General features: G+C 43.3%; 1 non-coding gene across 1 annotated transcript; it reads left to right on the top strand.

The window, feature by feature from the left end:
• The first annotated feature begins 7047 nt into the window (after positions 1-7047).
• On the top strand, positions 7048-7154 carry LOC111763701 (U6 spliceosomal RNA). The gene has a single exon (XR_002796519.1). It is a non-coding gene; the product is annotated as a U6 spliceosomal RNA (small nuclear RNA).
• Positions 7155-12668: the final 5514 nt, after the last annotated feature.

Below are 12668 nucleotides of genomic sequence, written 5' to 3'. Positions count from 1 at the left end.
AAGACACCACCAGCATAGTTGGCTCTAGAGCCATGCCACACCTGCTAGATACACAATGGCAAAAAGTCACTGTCTAATCCCTTGTCTCCCAGTACCTATACATAGAGTGGGGACACACTGTGGTCTCTGCTGCTACAAAAAAATCCAGTGACTTCATGACTGCCCCTGTTACAGAAACAGCAAAAAAAGCAAAGGGGTGGGAAGCAGATGTGGCTCAAGTGGTTGAACACCTACTTTCCACATGAGAGGTCCAGGGATCAGTTCGTGGTGCCTAAAAAGAAAACAACAAGCAAACAAATGAAAAAAAACTCAGAGCAGCTGTTATGGCTCAGTGGTTGAGCACCAACTTCCCACATATGTGGTCCTAGGTTCAATTCCCAGCCCTCAGCACCTCAAAAAAAAAAAATTATTGCCAGCTGTCCCCATGTAGGAATGGCTTCTAGGAGCACTCTCAGCCCACCATGTTGGTGTTACGACATAATTGCTTAGGGCCAGAGATTGCGTTGGGATGTGCATGTGTGCTTTATTGTCAGCACCAAAAGTACATGGACATGTTAGTTCAATCTCCAAGAAGCAGATGCCAAGACAAGACTAAGTATGCAAGAGATTATCAGGGAAAACTCCTGTGAAGGAGAGCGGTCAGGGAGGACCTTCAGACCATGACTCAGGGCTGGTACCCATGAAAAGAGAGTGGAAAGGAAGGAGGATTGGGCAGGAAGAGACTCAAGTTTTTTGTGCAATGCTACAACAGTTTCAGCTGAGCCACTGAGGAGTCCTTCAGTCAAATTGCCCCCTAGACAAGTCCCATATTCCACAGGAACAGACCCACACAGGTGAAACATGGCCTTCTTGAAAATGTATGGTGAATCCAGCAGGGTGGCAGCTGCTGCCATTGGCAACTATGGTTCCTGCCACCAGCTCCTTGAAGGAAATTTAAGCAGCACGTTTTCCTGACTGCCTTAGTTAGTGAGGAAGAAACAAGATTTGAAATGTACAGGGTCAGAAACTAGTCTGTGGAAACTTCTGCCACCAATCATATGTATAAAATAGTAAACAGAGAATTCAATTGTCATCCTCACCTAGTCACAATCTAAGTTCTCTCTTATTAGGAACATACTCAGTAAGGCAAAATATAGTTAGAGCAAACCATATATTTTTTTTCTTTTTGGATGAGAATTAAATGAAATAGAACAGAATTCCTATTTTTAGAACACAAATTATGGCAGAATTACACAGAGTCATTTGCGAATGAAGTTGCCTATTTTGTGTATCCCAACATTAGAGATCATGGCTTACATTTTTAATGCATATATCTCTGATGAAGTCTAAATATTTTAGACAAAAGAACATGCATAATTGCCGTAATTGCCAAGGGTAATTTGGGTTCAAAATTCCCAATAAAATTTACAAACAAATTTAGCACATTTTATTTGTTATTGCTCATGTCTTAACTTTAGATTAATTTGGTATATTTATTTTTAAATTTTAAATTTATCAGAACAAAATTCAAAGATAGTGAGAAGGAAGAATCCAATCAGAAGCCAAAACAGTATCATGTGGGGGAGGTGAACAGAGAGAGACAGAAAGGCAAACTCTTTAAAAATGTAAAAAAACTCTCTTCTTATATCAATATTGATACTTCCTACCCATAACAAACTGAAAAACTGAAATAAACTACTAATCTATCAACTTTGGTTTAATTTGATCAACCATGCTAAAGGAATGAGCACATTGCATATTATCTTTTTTTGAAAAGGCAATTAGAAATCATACAGCCAAAAACAAAAGTAGAAAACAAGTGTTGATTAAAATATTGCATAATTTTTCTTAATTTTACGATGTTTGTGGTTGTTTTAGTTTGCCAAAGAGCTGCCAATACAAAATATCGGAAATGGGTTGGCTTTTATAAAGCGGATTTATTTGGGGTAGAATCTTACAGTTCCAAGGCCATGAAAAATTTAAACCAATGCACCATCAGAGATAGTTTCCCACCAAAGTCCGCTGCCACATGTTGAAGCAAGATGGCCACCAATCTCCACCAAGGTTTGAGCTCACCTGAGGGCAACCTGGCATAGGGCTTTTCTCTTTCTGGGCCTCCTATACCAGTCTTGGCTGTTAGATTTTCTTCCTGAATTCAGCTGAAAACTCTCAGGCGTATAGTAGGACTCCTCTCCTCTTGAGCTTGTCTGTGCATCCAGCCTCTTGGGGCTTCATGCTTAAGTGATCCTCTAGTCCTCTCTTTTACATGGCAACATAAAACATGTCGGCTTCCTTTTCCTGTGTCTATCTGTGTCTCTCTTTATTTCAGACCCAGCAATGGGGTGGAAGATCAACTTGAGTCTTGCCTCACTGGTGTAATCCAGTCAAAATGGTCTCACAGCGAACAGGAATGGATTAGTTCATTTTGGAAATTTATAAAAGAATTTCAAACAGTCACAGTGGTATATCTTAATTTTTTTTTTTTAATTTTTGACATGGTGTAGTAGTTTGGTATTATTTATTAATTTTTAAAATAGATGTTGGATTATGTTTGGAAACTAGTCTGCTCTTTTGGGTACATTAGATTGTATTAAATTCAGAGATTTCACTTTTACTTGATTAAATAATGATTAAGGCTTTGATTGGACCACATCAGTAGGACATTACACCCCTGCCCCCTTGGTGAGCAGAGACTTACAGAGAAAACTACATAGCAGAGGAGTTAGTTGGAGTTTTGATGCTGGAAACCCAGGAAGTAAACACACAGAGGAAGAACAGAGAGGAATAGAAATGGCTCCATAGATACAGCAGAGGCCCCAGGAAGGCCTAATAGTCTACAGCTGATCTTGTAGAGAGACCAGAGCAGCTGAGCCTGAAGAAGAACGAGTCCTGGGAGAGAGATGAAACATCCCAGCCTACAGCTGATACAGGAAGAAGCTGAAACCATAGAGCCTTAAGAGGATGAAGGAGGCTGAACCCTTGCAGACGTCAGCAGCCATCTTGTTCGAACACACGGTGTAGCAGTTTGATATGATTATGAATTCCAAAAATAGATATTGGATTACGTTTGTAATCTGGTATGTACCTGGGCATTATTAAGTGTTGATTAGGACTTTGATTGGGCCATGTAATTAGGACGTTGAGTCTCTGCCCCTTAGTGGGTAGGGACTCACATATGAAAAGCATGGCAAAGGACAGAGTTAAGGGTTTTCTGATGTTGGACTTCTGATGTTGTCATTTGATGCTGAAGACTTAAGCTGGAGCCCTGGGAATTCAGCATGCAAAGGAAAGAGAAGCCAGCTCCAGAAAGAAAGGAATCTTGAACCTAGAGAAAAGCAAGCCCCAGGAACATAGGAACCCAGGAAGCCTGAATCCTCGCAGATGTCAGCAGCCATCTTGCTCCAAATAGACTTTGGTGAGGGAAGTAACTTATGCTTTATGGCCTGGTACCTGTAAGCTCCTACCCCAAATAAATATACTTTATAAAAACCAACCAATTTCTGGTATTTTGCATCAGCACACCTTTGGCTTACTAATACACATGGCCTAATTTATTGTCATTTTAGATATTCACACTCATGCATAATTTTATATACCTAAATATAAAAGGTTGTACAAGTTTTAAGCCCCACAAAATCCAAATCTGCCCTGCCTCTTACTGACTCAGGGACCTTGTTCTGTTGAGGCAGGATCGTTTAGGGAAAAGGAAGATGAGCTGCAGCTGAGACCTGGCAGAGGACATGACTGTGAAACCCTGCCCAGACCCCTGCCACAAGGTTTTGTTTGGGTCAAGGGAAAGCCCTAGGTACCTTCAAAAAGCCTCCTGAGAACTGACAGATGGGGTAACCAATCAGAATAGCAAACAACTGGGGTCCCTCCCCGAACATTAAGAAGGGGAGGAGTGAATTATGGCTTGATAAGAGTAGCCCCACAAGCCCAAACTACCTCTCTCTCTGCTGGAGGAGCCTCCACCTACATCTTGGGGGGGGGGGTAATTCTGTTTTTTTCTCCCATTCTGTTCTTTTCTCCCTTTTCTCAATAAACTACTGGCCTACCCTATGGCGTGTTCTTAAATTCTTTTATGTAACATAGCCAAGAACCTGAAGGAATCAGTCATCCCCCAACTTTCCCCGACTTCATTTGGTGAGCCAGCCAGGAACTCTAGAGGCAGGTAAACCTCTCCAACCACAGCAAGGACTGGTAAGTCAAAACTTTTAATTATGCCCTGTTTGTGCCCTCTTTTGGCTGTATGCTGACTACTGCTGTCTTCATTTTGGGTCTGTGAGATGCTTTGGGATGTCTTAGGAACTGCAAATGCATTTGCTAGTGAGGCTTTGGTCCTACCCTTGGTAGAACAGGGAAGCTCTGTTCCTTCCCAGCCCCTAAGGGGCCTAGCATTGCCTCAGAGCTCTCCAAGGCTGTTTGATTGCAAGGGCAGAGCAATTAGGTCCTAATCTCTTAATGGATTTTAAATGTCCAGTTTAACTGCAAAACTCCCTGGCAGTGGCCATAAAAATGAGACTGCTTAATAGGTCAAAAAAAGGTGTCAAGCCATCCCTTTTCTAGGACAAATCATGTGTGGATCTTGGTGGCTTAGGTCGGAATCTAGGTCTGGGCATCTCTCAAGTTTAGGTCACCCTGTGGCTACCTGGCAGCAAGGGCTCTGTGATTCCTGGGAAGTCAGGAACCAGAGTAGCAACTCTAAATGTCCCCCGGGACTTAAATGGCCTGGGAAGTTCAGGTTAGAAGGTCCCAAATGTCCCCCAAGACTTAAGTGGCTTGGTGGCTTCATTTGGGTACTCGCTCCAAATGTCCCCCAGGACTGGAACAGCCTGGGCACTTCAGTTGGAGGGTGAAATTTTGGTCAGACTTGGAGTCTGGGATGCCAGATCAGCTGACAAGCTCTTTTTAATTTTTCCTGGAATGGTGGGGGTGGCCTCTAGAATACCACATGAATGACAGTTAAACCTTCCGTGTAAAAGGGAAGGGAAGCAGTAAGGGATTCCATATGCCCAACTCTTTATGGTGCTACAAGGTTAAGTGGGTCTTGCAGGTTATGTTATGCTCGAGAAGTAAAACCACCCTTTTAATTGAGCAAGCCACCAAATTAACTTGGGAGCAGCCTCTCACAGTCGTCATACCACACCAGGTAACAGAAGTATTTCAGGCTAGGGGCCACCAATGGCTTACAGGTAGCCAGTTGATTAAACACCAGGCTCAATCACTAGAGACCCCAAAGTTGCAGCTAAGGGTGTGTCAAATCCTCAACCCCACCACCCTGCTACCAGCAGAGGTCCCTAAGTCAGCTCCTGAGGGACCCCTCCTCTACTCCTGCCTTGAAACTCAACCAAAACTACTCAAGCAGGCTGGAGTTAAAGAATGAGCCTATAGCAGATAAAAGCACAAGTGGAAGCAGGTTTATTAGGGAAGAAATGAAAGGAGCAAGCTATAGAGTGGTCTCTCAATTTGAAACTATAGAGACCGAAACCCTTCCCCCTGGGACCTCAGCCCAGAGGTCAGAGCTGATTGCCCTCACCTGAAGTTTAAAGCTGGCAGCTGAGAAGAGATGTATTTGGCTGTATTTCACTCTACACCTCTCACCATAGTCATCTATCTGCCAACATTTACACAGACACCAAGTATGCTTTCCTCATCCTCCTTGCTCACTCTGCTGTGTAGTAAGAATGAGGCTTGCTAACAGTGGGTGGCTTATTAAGCACAAGCAAAAAATCCTGGATTTACTGGAGGCTGGTCTGTTGCCCAAAGAAATAGCAGTTAAACATTGCCAAGGGCACCAGAAGACAGACACTGATACAGCTAGGGAAAAAGCAGGTGCAGCAGCTACTAGCATCCAGGAGTTCAGGAACAAAAGCCTACCTAGCCCCAACTTTGAATTCTAATCAAAACCTGGCAGGAGAACAAGCCTTACTCCCAATTAAAACCAAAATGGAAGCGACCTTACTCTGTGCTTCTGATCATTCCCATAGCTGTTAAGGTTAAAAGGAACTATCAGCTGGGTGCCTTTATTCCAAACGAAGCCATATGCCCAAGGAAATGCCAACTTACCAAAAGCACCTGTTGGGTGAGTGCCAACCATTGGAAAGCCTGAAATACTTCTTCAAGAGATAAAGTTAAGTACTATCTGTGTCAAACCCAGCTCTTCCCTCTAACTCTAGCCCAAATGCCTATTGTTGGGGGAGGGCAAGCCAGACACTCCTTAAGGAATCTTATCTGTGTCCATTTCCTGTATTTTCTCACCATGCAATGACTAAGAGGACACAGCTTCTCCTTGTCCCCCTCTTACCTGTCTTAGACATAACCACCATGGAAACTGGGGTTGACAGTTTATACCAAACCCAGCAGGTCTACCATGATCTCTCCCTAGAGTTAACCAACAGCATAGAAGAAACTAGCCATGCCTTAGAAGCCCTAAAACAGCAAACAGAATCTCCTGCCACTGTGGTGATGCAAAATCACAGGGCACTAAACATGCTAATAGTGGCACATGGAGGATTATGCCTGCTTCTCAAGGAAGAATGCTGTTTCCATGTAAATTGCTCTGAAATAGTCCAAGACAGCATTCAAAATCTGTAAGATGAAGCCCACCTACTATAGGAGGACGCAGCCTCTGAAGGCACCTGGCTTTTCCTACTCTTTTCATCCAGTATCCTTTTAGTAGGACCGTGTATCTTTAAAATTCTATGAGTTTGTTCTTCCAGAATCAACACCTTAGTTATAAAGGGATTTCATCCAATGCCAAGCACAGTGCCAGACTCATCTTTCCCCAACCATGATAGAATAGCCAGAGTCTTTGCACCTTGTCAGATACAGCCTACTCCCCCTAATGAGTGGGAATTAGCTACAGAAGAATGACCATCACCCTTCAGCTCCCCCTTAAGAATAAGGATATGAACTCTCTGAGGGGGGGAATGAGGCAGGATAGTTTAGGGAAAAGGAAGATGAGGTGCAACTAAGACCTGCATGACCATGAAACCTCACCCAGATCCCTGCCACAAAGTCCTGTTCAGGTCAAGAAGAAGCCCCAGATACTTTTAAAAGGCTTCACCTGTACTCGTTTTGGCAGCACATATACTAAAATTGGAATGATACAGAGAAGATTGGCATGGCCCCTGTGCAAGGATGACACACAAATTCATGAAGCATTTGATATTTTTACAGAAAATAAAAAGGGGGAAGAAGGTTGTGAGCTAACACCCATATGGACAAAACCTATAAGATGGAAGTGTGTAGTTGTGCAGTAAAGGGATATGATGGCGTGTAGTGATTCTATTGGGTTAAATCGTGTAGGTCTGACAGAGAGTGGGGTGGGGAAGGTAGGTTGGATGGTCCATGGAACTGGGGGGAGGGTTGGGGGAGGAAAGAGGTGAACACTGGGTATTGGCAGGTATGTGGTTGAAACTACAATGTTGGGAAAGCTCTTTTGGCAATATGACAAGGAAAGGTGACTGGTTTAGGGTGCTTCATAGGGGAGGGCATTCAGAACAGGGCACACCTAAGGGAGGCTTCTAGGGAGTGTGTGAGTGATCATTTTGTTGTAATGTGTTGTATAAGTGGGTGGAGATCCACATAAAGAGCAGGAAGGAGTTGGACTCCCATTCTAGGGAGGGCCTCTACATTCTCAAACAGAGAGGCAGGAGTCTCTTGAGAGCACAGGTGGTGCCTAATAGTGAAGGACAGACCAGTGTGACAAGCCCTTGGTGTTGTTGCAAGTAACTACAAATCTTGTTCTTCAAAAAGTAAAACCTGATGGTTGCCATAGGCTCCAAGGGGAGAGGGAGGGAGGAACAGAATAGATGGAACAGGGAGTATTTGGGGGACAGAAAATTATTCTACATGATCTTGCAATCATGGACACAGGCCATGTGAAATTTCATGAAAAATTTATAAAAGTGTATTATCCAAAATGTAAACCATAATGCAAACCATTGGCCATGGTTAGTAGCTATGTTTCAATATTTGTACATCAGTTGTAACAAATACATCATCTGCATATAAAAAGGTTGTTAATATGGGAAAGGGGAGAAAGGGGAGGATGGTAGGTAAATTGGAGCCCCTGTATTCTGTATATGATTTACAGTGACCTAAAATTTCTTTGAAGACAAACTGAAAAAAGTTAAGACACTGGGGAAATAAATGTAAGAAAATGTCACCATACAAACAGCAGATCTTGCAGTGATAAAAGGCAAAATGTCCAAAAAAAAATTTTTATATTTTTTAATGTCCCAATTTTTTATTTTAATTTTAATTTTTTAAAATTTTTCTGTATTTCATTTCTTATGTTTAAAACTATCATTATTTCATTTTCTTATTAATTGTATTTGGCTATTTTATTGGTTTCATTTTTTAAGAAGTTTTTGATCACAGAAGGGTTAAACTGTGGCAGGGGAGGGTCATTGGTGTGGGGTGTCAGTGAAGGGGGATACATGGGAGGAAATTCACCTGGGCATACATATAAGGCATATAAATGTGTTCAAATGTTCAAGGGCATTGTCACAGAGGGTGGAGATTCACACAATAACCAAAAGAATATCAAATTCCCATCCTGGGGAACTGTGCCACATTCTCTAATGGAACAGCAACAATCCCCTAAGTACAGGGGCAATGATGAACCCTTGATATTGATGACTATGCTTATGAGCCTTTACTCTTGAAATTGAAACTTAGCCTAGTGTTGTAGGTTACCTAAGAGTTACCTCCTGGGAGCCTCCTTGTTGCTCAAATGTGGCCTCTCTCTAAGCTAAACTCAGCATATAAATGCAATAACTTCCCCCCAGCATGGAATATGACTCCTGGGGATGAGCCTCCCTGGCACTGAGGGATTGCTACCAAGTACCAGCAAGCAATGCAACTGGGGGAAAAAAAGTCTTTGACCAAAAGGGGGGAAAGATAAAGACAAATGAGTTTATATGGCTAAAAGACTTTAAAGGAGTTGGGCGGTCACTCCAGAGTAATGCTTATGCATGTCTTAGCAGGATCTCATTGACAGCCAAATAGATACTACCCCAAATAGCAAGGTTCCTGAGGGCTCTGGAGACATCCAGACACTATAGGCAGGGCACATAGCTCAGGAATTTGGTTCCTTGCCAGTGGGCCCTACTTTAGAATTTATGCTCCTCAGTGTGATAGAGTTGGACTCAGTTGCGTTTTCCCTACACATGGATCTTCTGTTCTTCTGTTTGAACTTATAATTAGTACTAAAGTTCGTGGTTGTAGCAGTTTAATATTATTGATAAATTCCAAAATGAAATATTGGATTATGCTTGTAATCTGATCTGCACCTGGGCATGATTGAGTTATGTTTAGGGCACAGATAAAAGGCATGGCAAAGAACAGAGATGAAGGTATCTGATGTTGGAGTTTTGATCTTGGAGTTTGATGCTGAAGACTGAAGCTGGAGCCCTGGGAAGTAAGCTCACAGAGGAAAGAGAAGCCAGCACCAGGAAGAAAGGAAACTTGACCCTAGGGAAAAGCAAGCCCCAAGAACATAAGAACCCAGGAAGCCTGAACCCTCACAGACATCGGCAGCCATCTGGCTCCAAATAGACTTTGGTGAGGGAAGTAATTTATACTTTATGGCCTGGTATCTGTAAGCTCCAACCCCAAATAAATACCCTTTTTAAAACCCAACCCATTTCTGGTATTTTGCATCAGCATCCCTTTGGCTGACTAATACAGTAGGTGTACCTACAAGAGACCTAAATGTTTGGGCTGTCCATATGCCACCTGGGACCTGAATCTCAACAGAGCTGCAACACCTACTCTCTAGATCATAGGGCTAACCCTACAGCATCTAACAAGGAGGAGATGATGGATAACCAACATACCAAGGAACAGAGAGTGTCTACAACTGCAAGCAAGAGAGTCCCATCCATTGGCCATATGGGATTGAAAGCCCCGCCCCCTCAATTAAAGATGGAGTGAGCAACACCATCCCAGAATCCTTAGGATTGGGAATGAACTATGGACTAAATTAGACTTACTAATATTCTACTATAGACTTATTGTGATTCTAGCAATGAAAGAAATATCATTGATGTGAAGAAAGTGGCCAATGGAGGTTCTGAGGGTAGGGAAAGGGAAAAACATGAGGGCATTTTTGGGACTTGGGAACTATCCTGAATGACATTACAATGACAGATACAGGCCATTATATATCTTGCCATAACCTACAGAACTGAGTGGGAGAGAGTGTAAACTACAATGTAACCTATGATCCACACTTAGTGGTAATGCTCCAAAATGTGTTTATCAATTGCAATGAATGTACCACACTAATGAAAGATGTAGCTAATGTGGGGAAATGTGGGAGGTGTGGGGAGCGGGGTGTATGGGATCCCCTATATATTCTCTGTAACATTTATGTAATCTAAGTATCTTCAAAAAACAAAAAAATTAAAATAAAATAAAAAGCCCTCACCATTGGCCCTCCTGAGAACTGACAGGTTGGGTAATCAGTCAGAATAGCAAACAGCTGGGGTCCCTCCCCCAACATTAAGAAGGGGAGAAGTGAACAATGGCTTAATAAGAGTAGCCCCACAAGCCTCAATGCTCTCTCTCTGACCAGAGGAGCCAGCACCGATATCTGGGGTGCATAATTCTGTTCTTTTCTCCCATTTCTCAATAAACTACCGGCCTACCCTATGGCATGTTCTTAAATTCCTTTATGTAACATAGCCAAGAATGTGGAGGAATCCATCAGCCCCCGACTTCCCCCAACTTCACTATCAATTATCCTCTCCCCAGTCTTGTGTCCTCAACTTCTCCCTCTCCTCTGAATTGTTCTCTTGCCATACAAATTGTATCAGTCAGCCAAAGGGTTGCTGATGCAAAATACCAGAAATGTGTTGGTTTTTATAAAGGGTATTTACTTGAGGTAGAAGTTTACAGTTACCACGTCATAAAGTGTAAGTTACCTTCCTCACCAAAGTCTATTGCCACATGTTGGAGCAAGGTAGCTGCCAACAGCTGCAAGTGTTCAGGCTTCCTGGGTTCCTCTCTTCCTAGGTCTTTCTTCTCTCCAGAATCAGCTGCTTTGCTCTCTCCACAAGGCCAGCTGCAGATGATCAAGCAAAGGCTCATCTCCCTTCCTGGGGCCTCTGCCATATCTGCTTCTCTGTGTGTTTACTTCCCGGGCTCTAGCTCAAAAACTCCTAACTCTGCCCCTTGCCATGTCTTTTCTATGTGAGTCCCAAGCCACCAAGTCCTCTGATATCACCAATCAAAGCCTTAATCATTATTTAATCAAGAAGAAGTGAAACCTGTGAATCCAATATAATTTAATATGACCATAAGGACAGTGCCCAACAGCATCCACTCCACTGGCCCAGTCCTACAGACAAGGTTCTGATCCACCAGGTCTTCCTGCCTTAGCTGAGTTTGTCTTGTCTGAAAAAGTATCTTGCCAGGCCTCTGTCTAACCAGCTGAATTCTAAACACACACACACACACATTTGCATTTTTCATTTGTGTGTGTGAGTCAAATCAAATTTCATCAAGAGCTCTAAGGCAGAAAACCATCAGCTGCAAAGAGGGGATAAAAAGACTAAGCTGATCCCTTAGTGTCTCATTGTGTGCCATTCTAAAGGTGGCCCTGCAGTCTTGACCCAAACAACTAACTTCTGCTGAGAGGGAGAGAAGAGCAGGGGCCCAATGGGAAACGTGAGAGGGAGAACCAAGCAGCTTTATTTCTTCTTAGATGGGAAATACACCATCAAGAGGAGTCTCAGAGGAACATTCCTGCTTTGCTTTCCAGTGGTAAGGACTGGGGAAGGCAGAACTCAGAACAGCATTTCTCAAAGTGTCTTCCCTGAATCACCTACCTAAAAACCACTCAAGGAGTTTCTTAAAATACACATTCTGGGCCCCACTGGGAATGTACTGAGTCACCATCTCTGGACCTGGAACCTCATGATCTGCGGTTGCGCATGCTTCACCAGTCAGTTAGGTGTACTCTAAAGATGAACTCTAAAAGCTGAGCACGCTCTTCTGTCCAGCCCTGTCTAGCCTCTGCAACTTCTGTGGCTGGCTGCGGATAGAGCCACAGCTTCCTCTAAAGAGCATGCAGAGCTTGCTGGCCAAGAGTGGTAAGAACCTTCAGCAGTTGGAGAGCAAGAGGACATGGGGAAAAGGAAACCAAGGTCGTTTGTGGGTGAAAAGGTATGCTTTTTTTAATAGCTTCACTGGGGGCAGGGATATATCTTAATAGCAGTAAAGCCATATGTGGGCTCACTAACTGCCTATCCACTATCTAGCCCCCGAATTCCTAACCTTATATTTGGGAGGAATGATATGCCTAACTAGAAACTAACATTACTCTAATCCCAGTAAGAGATGCAGGGCCAATGAAAACACAGCAGGGTGAGACTTGAGGGGAAACCCTCTCACCTTTCCCTTTTTGTTCCTTCCTGGTCTCTGGAACTTGTACATGATGTCTAGTGCCCCAGCAGCTATTTTGTGACCTTCAGGAAGGCAGCCACAAATAGACCAGGACCTAGACATAGACATAGACCTAGACCTAGACCTAGACCAGGACCTAGACCTAGGCCTAGACATGGACCTAGACATGGACCTGGACCTAGACCTAGACCTAGACTATGAGAGAGAACAAGCCTGATACCCTGATCTTCACCATTCCTACCCTTCACTGCCTCCCTCCAGATTTTGTTGGA

This window comes from Dasypus novemcinctus, chromosome 13 (genome assembly GCF_030445035.2).
Source record: "Dasypus novemcinctus isolate mDasNov1 chromosome 13, mDasNov1.1.hap2, whole genome shotgun sequence".
Classification (NCBI taxonomy): Eukaryota; Metazoa; Chordata; class Mammalia; order Cingulata; family Dasypodidae; genus Dasypus; species Dasypus novemcinctus.
The sequence above is the reverse complement of the archived record's forward strand: the minus strand, read 5'-3'. Positions and strand labels throughout refer to the sequence as shown.